Here is a 7,151-nt window from a genome sequence, read left to right as displayed (position 1 = left end):
TTGGAGGAGGCCTGCTAAGGCTTCCAGTGCAGCCACACCATCCTCCAACTTTTACCTCCACCCAGCTCTACTTCTTAAACTCATTCAATTTATGTACACAAAGCTCTACCTCAGAATCTGTTCCTTGGGGACCCCGCATACTACAGCCTTCAGTGTCAGATAACGCTTATCAATGCAACCTCCTGCCAAACAATGCATATTGTGGGAAATATCAAATCAAAAAACTGGAGCATAACATTAGTAAACAGAATAGATAAGCAATTGCAGTAGTATTGACAATTGATTTAATAGGACCTTAGAACTAGAATTACCATCTTAAATGCATCTTTTTGGAAACAAAATTGCATATTAATTTAAATAGTAAATCTTCTTATGACTGTTGATTCTGCATTCCAAAATAGGTTTTCAGTGTGGTTTAGGAGTTTATTTCAAGGCTTGTATGAAACAAAACATTCTAATCCAAAGAGCCATATTGAGAGTATTTAGTTATTTGCATTATCAATGTAGTATTTGAAAGTTTAAGATGAGTTGAAATTGGCCATACAAATGAAAAATAGCTTAGCTAACATTAACAATCATTAAAGGGTGAAAATGACCTTAATTTCTAAAAAGGAAGGGCATATTCAATGGTTCCGTATTATACAACTCCCATCTTTTGCAATTACACAGGTACCTCTAGACACAGAAGACTCTTGGCATGGCTAAACAGTTACCACTCTCAGGTGAAAAGTATTTGATGTTGCATGTTTCCTTCACTTAAATCAGTTTTTAATTTCAACAGAGGAAAAGACAAAGCTAAAAAGCATTCTCTTAAAATTCCACCCCAATTAGTAGGATTAGAATACTAATGATCACATGCTATAAGGCAACTAAATCTTTTTACAGAGCCACTTTACAGGAAAAGCAGAGGATCAGAGACCTACAACCCAGTAATTTTTTTCTCATGACCATGTAGACACTGCCAGGGCTTTGCATTCTTTAGGCACTAACTGATGACAAACATTTAGATAGGTGTAAACTACTTCCAACCAGTCCATTCTAAAGGAGATCAATCCTGGGTGTTCATTGGAAGGACTGATGCTAAAGCTGAAACTCCAATACTTTGGCTACCTCATGCGACGAGTTGACTCACTGGAAAAGACTCTGATGCTGGGAAAGGTTGGGGGCGGGAGGAGAAGGGGACGACCGAGAATGAGATGGCTGGATGGCATCACCGACTCTGTGGACATGAGTTTGAGTGAACTCCGGGAGTTGGTGATGGACAGGGAGGCCTGGCGTGCTGTGATTCATGGGGTCGCAAAGAGTCGGAAACGACTGAGCGACTGAACTGAACTGAAACTACTTCATATGCACCCGATCTACAACAGGTAAAGGAGAGACACTGAAATTTTTATGAGAAATTGCATTATGAGGACAAATGTGAAATGTTAATATACCAAAGTCAATTTAAGATATTCTGAGTTACTTAAAATAATATTTCAAATTATTTTTTCATCCTTAACACAAATAATAAAAATATGCTCTTTTAAATTGTTTTTGACAGCTCGCACCCATGGCTTTTGCTTGCGTCATTTTTATTAACCCAGTAAGTGAAGACCCAGTCCATCTGTACGTCCAAACCCAGCAGGAGGAAGGGGCTGGGTAAGGGAGAAAGCTGAGGCAGAACTCTCTCGATCTCTTGACTTGGAAGACTTGTGGGAGGAAAAGAGTCTGTGCAAGTCTGTTGCTAAAGGTGGAAAGGAAAGGGAGTATCAGATGAGACTGACAGCAGAAGAGGAAGAGGAGGATGGAGAGTGTGAGGGATCTGCTGAAGTCCCAAGAAACACAAAGGGGGCCGGGGCTAAAGAGCCAAAGTTTGTGGGAAGTACGGTGCTGGCGCCCAGAAGCGAGGTCCGCTCTGAGGCAGGGAGGCTTCTCAGGCCCCCTTCCTCATGGCCCACTTGCCCCTGAGCTCTTTCCTCCTGCTCCTCCTCCCCAAGATTCCGGCAAACAGGCTGCTTACAAATAGGGCACGTCTTCTTGGTCTGAGTGAGCCACGGGTCCACACAGCGGCAGTGATAGGCATGAGCGCAGGGGAGGACCCTCAGCTTGTCTCCGTCCTCATAGTCGTCCAGGCAGATGGCACACACCTCGTACTGGTCTCCCTTGCGATAGTCGTGGGTAGGAATCTGTTTCAGTTGCTCTTTGGTCAGCCGATTCCGCCAGCGCTCTTTCTGGAAATGGATACAACGAACTATCACTATGGCTCCCATGCCCAGAATGAGCATTGCCAAAATCCCATAGAAAAGGATGAAGAAATAGGTCAAGAGGAATCCATTGTCAGGAACCAGAAGCACCTGAGCCCCCTGCTGGTAGACGAAGGAGGCACGCAAGTACTTAGAGCTCTTTTCGCTGATGAACACAGAAGGGATCCAGATCTGCTGCAGGACTTCTTCGTTACTCCCCACCATGTTCAGCAGTTCATCGGAATTCACATTGTGCACCACGGCTGCACCATACCCGGCCTTCTGAGCATGTAGGACCTTGAGGTCAAATTTGCAGTCGAATCTTCGAAGCAGTGCAATGAACACTGATCCGTTGGCCCGGGCTGGGGGAGGTGGGGCAATGGGGCTACAGGCGTTGGCTGGCTGAGCCTCCACGAGAAATCCCTTAAGTCCTTCCCGACTTAAGGTAGCCCCAAAGAGAGCTGGGAGGTCTGCAAATTCCATGCTTCCATTGTGGTCCGAAGTCGCTCGAATGAGTCCCCTGACAGGGGCTGCTCCCCACAGCAGAGTGGCCACGACCACAGGAAGACAGAGGGCCGTAGGGGGCATGGCGACAGCACTGGGGGAGAGGCTGAAGAGGCTGTGTCCTGGTGGCAGAAGCAGAAGCAGAGTTCTGAGCCCTCCGCTCTTCCTTTGGGATCCCAGCGGTCCAACTGCCCCTAGGTGCTACTTCCTAGCTACGGATGGTGCAGGGAAGGAACGCCGGCTCCACCCGTTTAGTGGAGCTAGGAGAGAAATTAACGAATCCCTTTCTGGTATTACAGGTAAAACGGGGGGAAAGCACAGAAGCAAGCATAGACGACAGAAAAACTGCTGAAAAGATGGGGCAGTTCAAAGATGTGGGCCTTCCAGCCAGGCGGACCGTTTCCCTATAGCCTGGAAAAGGGCTTCCGGTAAAGACAGTCAGGCTGCTTTCTGCCTTGGACGCTCAAGATGTAGCACTTCCGGTCTTCTCTTCCTTCTTCCAGCTGCCGTCGTCATCGTCAGTATCTTAAGCTCTCGCGAGAGTGCCCACCACACTTCCGGTCGATCAGATTAACGCTTGAGTCTACCTTCAAAGACTTCCGAACTCTGGCTTTGCCTGGCTTACTCGATCTCGAGATAAGGCAAGCAAAACTGAGAGGATTCTACCAGATTATTAAGTTTAATATAGGTTTTATGACAGTTGATTCTGACCTAAGAATGTGTACCAGTATCTACAAGTGCGAGTCCTTTGTCATCCTATCTCCCAAGCAAGTATTTGAATCTGAGATAATTCATAAATCCTGCCACTATGATACAGGTAACCAAGGATCGTCTGTATTAAAATTTAACATTTTAATCCTTTTATCCATTGACACAATACAATCTTTTAAGCTAATCTATTTCCCATACCAAAGACAGTATGGCGTTCAGTCAGTTCAGTTCAGTTCAGTTCAGTCTCTCAGTCGTGTCCGGCTCTCCGCAACCCCATGAATCACAGCACGCCAGGCCTCCCTGTCCATCACCAACTCCCGGAGTACACTCAAACTCATGTCCACAGAGTCGGTGATGCCATCCAACCATCTCATTCTCCGTCTTCCCCTTCTCCTCCCGCCCCCAACCTTTCCCAGCATCAGAGTCTTTTCCAGTGAGTCAACTCGTCGCATGAGGTGGCCAAAGTATTGGAGTTTCAGCTTTAGCATCAGTCCCTCCAATGAACATCCAGGATTGATCTCCTTTAAAATGGACTGGTTGGATCTCCTTGCAGTATAAGGGACTCTCAAGAGTCTTCTCCAACACCACAGTTCAAAAGCATCGATTCTTCGGCGATCAGCCTTCTTCACAGTCCAACTCTCACATCCACACATGACCACGGGAAAAACCATTGCCTTGACTAGACGGACCTTGGTTGGCAAAGTAATGTCTCTGCTTTTTAATATACTATCAAGGTCGGTCATAACTTTCCTTCCAAGGAGTAAGCGTCTTCTAATTTCATGGCTGCAATCAGCATCTGCAGTGATTTTGGAGCCAAAAAATTAAAGTCTGACACTGTTTCCACTGTTTTTCCATCTATTTCCCATGAAGTGATGGGACCAGATGCCTTAGGAATTAAAATTTTATTTCTTTATGAGGACCAATTTAGGCTAGAATACGTAAACCTGCAATATGTGAACCGTGAACTCCCAGCTGTTCAAGCAGGTTTTAGAAAACGCAGAGGCACCAGAGATCAAATTGCCAACATGCGCTGGATCATGGAGAAAGCAAGAGAGTTCCAGAAAAACATCTATTTCTGCTTCATTGACTATGCCAAAGCCTTTGACTGTGTGGATCACAATCAACTGTGGAACATTCTGAAAGACATGGGAATACCAGACCACCTGACCTGCCTCTTGAGAAACTGTATGCAGGTCAGGAAGCAGCAGTCAGAACTGTACATGGAACAACAGACTGGTTCCAAATAGGAAAAGGAGTACATCAAGGTTGTATATTGTCACCCTGCTTATTTAACTTCTATGCAGAGTACATCATGAGGAACCCTGGGCTGGAAGAAGCACAAGCTGGAATCAAGATTGCCGGGAGAAATATCAATAACCTCAGACATGCAGATGATACCACGCTTATGGCAGAAAGTGAAGAGGAACTCAAAAGCCTCTTGATGAAAGTGAAAGAGGAGAGTGAAAAGGTTGGCTTGAAGCTCAACATTCAGAAAACAAAGATTATGGCATCTGGTCCCATCACTTCATGGGAAATAGATGGAAAAACAGTGGAAACAGTGTTAGACTTTATATTTTGGGCTCCAAAATCACTGCGGATGCTGATTGCAGCCATGAAATTAAAAGACGCTTACTCCTTGGAAGGAAAGTTATGACCAACCTAGACAGTATATTAAAAAGCAGAGACATTAGTTTGCCAACAAAGGTCCGTCTAGTCAAGGCTATGGTTTTTCCAGTGATCATGTATGGATGTGAGAGTTGGACTGTGAAGAAAGCTGAGCACCAAAGAATTGATGCTTTTGAACTGTGGTGTTGGAGAAGACTCTTGAGAGTCCCTTGGACTGCAAGGAGATCCAACCAGTCCATTCTAAAGGAGATCAATCCTGGGTGTTCATTGGAAGGACTGATGCTAAAGCTGAAACTGCAATACTTTGGCCACCTCATGCAACGAGCTGACTCACTGGAAAAGAGTCTGATGCTGAAAAGGATTGGGGGCAGGAGGAGAAGGGGACGACAGAGAATGAGATGGCTGGATGACATCACCGACTTGATGGACATGAGCTTGCATGAACTCTGGGATTTGGTGATGGACAGGGAGGCCTGGCGTGCTATGATTCATGGGGTCGCAAAGAGTCGGACACGACTGAGCGACTGAACTGAACTGAACTGAACATAAACCTACTGGGTGTTTGGGCAGTACATTTTTCTAGGCTATTGTAGATGCCTGAAGATTTTGGTGTAGCATTGGATCCATATGACCAAGGAAATAGCCAGAATATAAAATTGTTGAAACAAGTAGATGCTTTTCCTTATGACCTCATTTACAACATGAAATGAGGTCCTTTGGTTTTTAGATTTTGCATTTCCATACAGCTGTCTTTTTTCTCTTTAAGAAGTCAAAACTTGGATTAGAAAAGAAAATTATAGGCCACTTTATATAAAGATGTGTCTCATTGGCCAAGTCAGAAACAGAAAGGTTTTATTCTGAGCACACAGTGTCAAGTTGTCCCTCCAGACTTGGGTGTTCACCATCTCATATTACAGTATTATCTTGCCATTTTTGTACATTGGTTCCATTTCCCAAAATATTCTTGCAGACTTATCTCTATGTTGCTGTATTTTTCCAATTTGGGACTAGAACAGGTTATTAAATGCCACTCTTCCTTCTTTCACATAATCTATTCAAGGTGAAGCAGAAAACAGTAAGCTCTAAATCCACCTGGATGTTAACACAAATGCTAATTTAAACCATTCCTGCAGGATTTTCAAATAAATGTGGAGAAGAGAAGAGAGGAGTCCCATACTGGCCCTGTCAGCATTAGCTAGCAGCTATCCTCAGTCTAAAGGAGATCAGTCCTGGGTGTTCATTGGAAGGACTGATGCTAAAGCTGAAACTCCAATACTTTGGCCACCTCATGTGAAGAGTTGACTCACTGGAAAAGACTCTAATGCTGGGAGGGATTTGGGGCAGGAGGAGAAGGGGACGACAGAGGATGAGATGGCTGGATGGCATCACTGACTCAATGGACATGAGTTTGAGTGAACCCTGGGAGTTGGTGATGGACAGGGAGGCCTGGCGTGCTGTGATTCATGGGGTCGCAAAGAGTCGGACACGACTGAGCAACAGAACTGAACTGAACTAATCCTCAGTCTAAAACAATTGAAGGACTGAGACCATTTCTTTCAAAATGACTGTCAGTGAACTATTCTGACAACCACACACCCCATCCATGGGGAAGTAAGGTAGTGCTTCCCCTTAACCTCAAGTCAAGGGAAAATGACTTGGAGACATTTGTGAAAATTGAGGCTCAGAGAAAAAGGAGGGGAGTACATTGGGTCAATCTCCATTTCTGCACCCAAAGAAGTGTCTCAGATTCCAAACATGGGCCTTGCTATGGAGAGCCCTTAAAAAGGATCCCACGGAGCCCTTGACCTAATAGTGTAAGGAGGTACCAAAACAAAGGGGTTGATACTGGAATCTAGGGGCAGAGGAAGACTCACAGGTAGCCATCCCAGGAAAGATATTGTCCCCATTAGGTGAAAAAAACTGCCGAGGACTCCACCAAAGCAATGCATAAGAGAGAAGGAGTTAGTTTGAGATCATTTGCTGTGGGGGCAGTCAACGACACCAGATCACTAATGAACCAGCCAACCATGATTATTCCCTCTGAGACCAGTCTTCGAGAGGTCAACTGCAGAAGCTGACCAGAGC

The 7,151-nt window shown here is 45.1% G+C and overlaps 1 pseudogene; it reads right to left on the bottom strand.

Annotated features, from left to right (window-relative positions):
- Nucleotides 1–1,751: 1,751 nt before the first annotated feature.
- Nucleotides 1,752–2,855, bottom strand: LOC129553117 (E3 ubiquitin-protein ligase RNF167 pseudogene; annotated as a pseudogene).
- Between the last annotated feature and the right edge of the window lie 4,296 nt (nt 2,856–7,151).

The sequence above is a fragment of the Moschus berezovskii genome, chromosome 18 (assembly GCF_049115385.1).
Source record: "Moschus berezovskii isolate FMDL1 chromosome 18, NW_MosBer_1.0, whole genome shotgun sequence".
In the NCBI taxonomy this organism is placed as follows: domain Eukaryota; kingdom Metazoa; phylum Chordata; class Mammalia; order Artiodactyla; family Moschidae; genus Moschus; species Moschus berezovskii.
The sequence above is the reverse complement of the archived record's forward strand: the minus strand, read 5'-3'. Positions and strand labels throughout refer to the sequence as shown.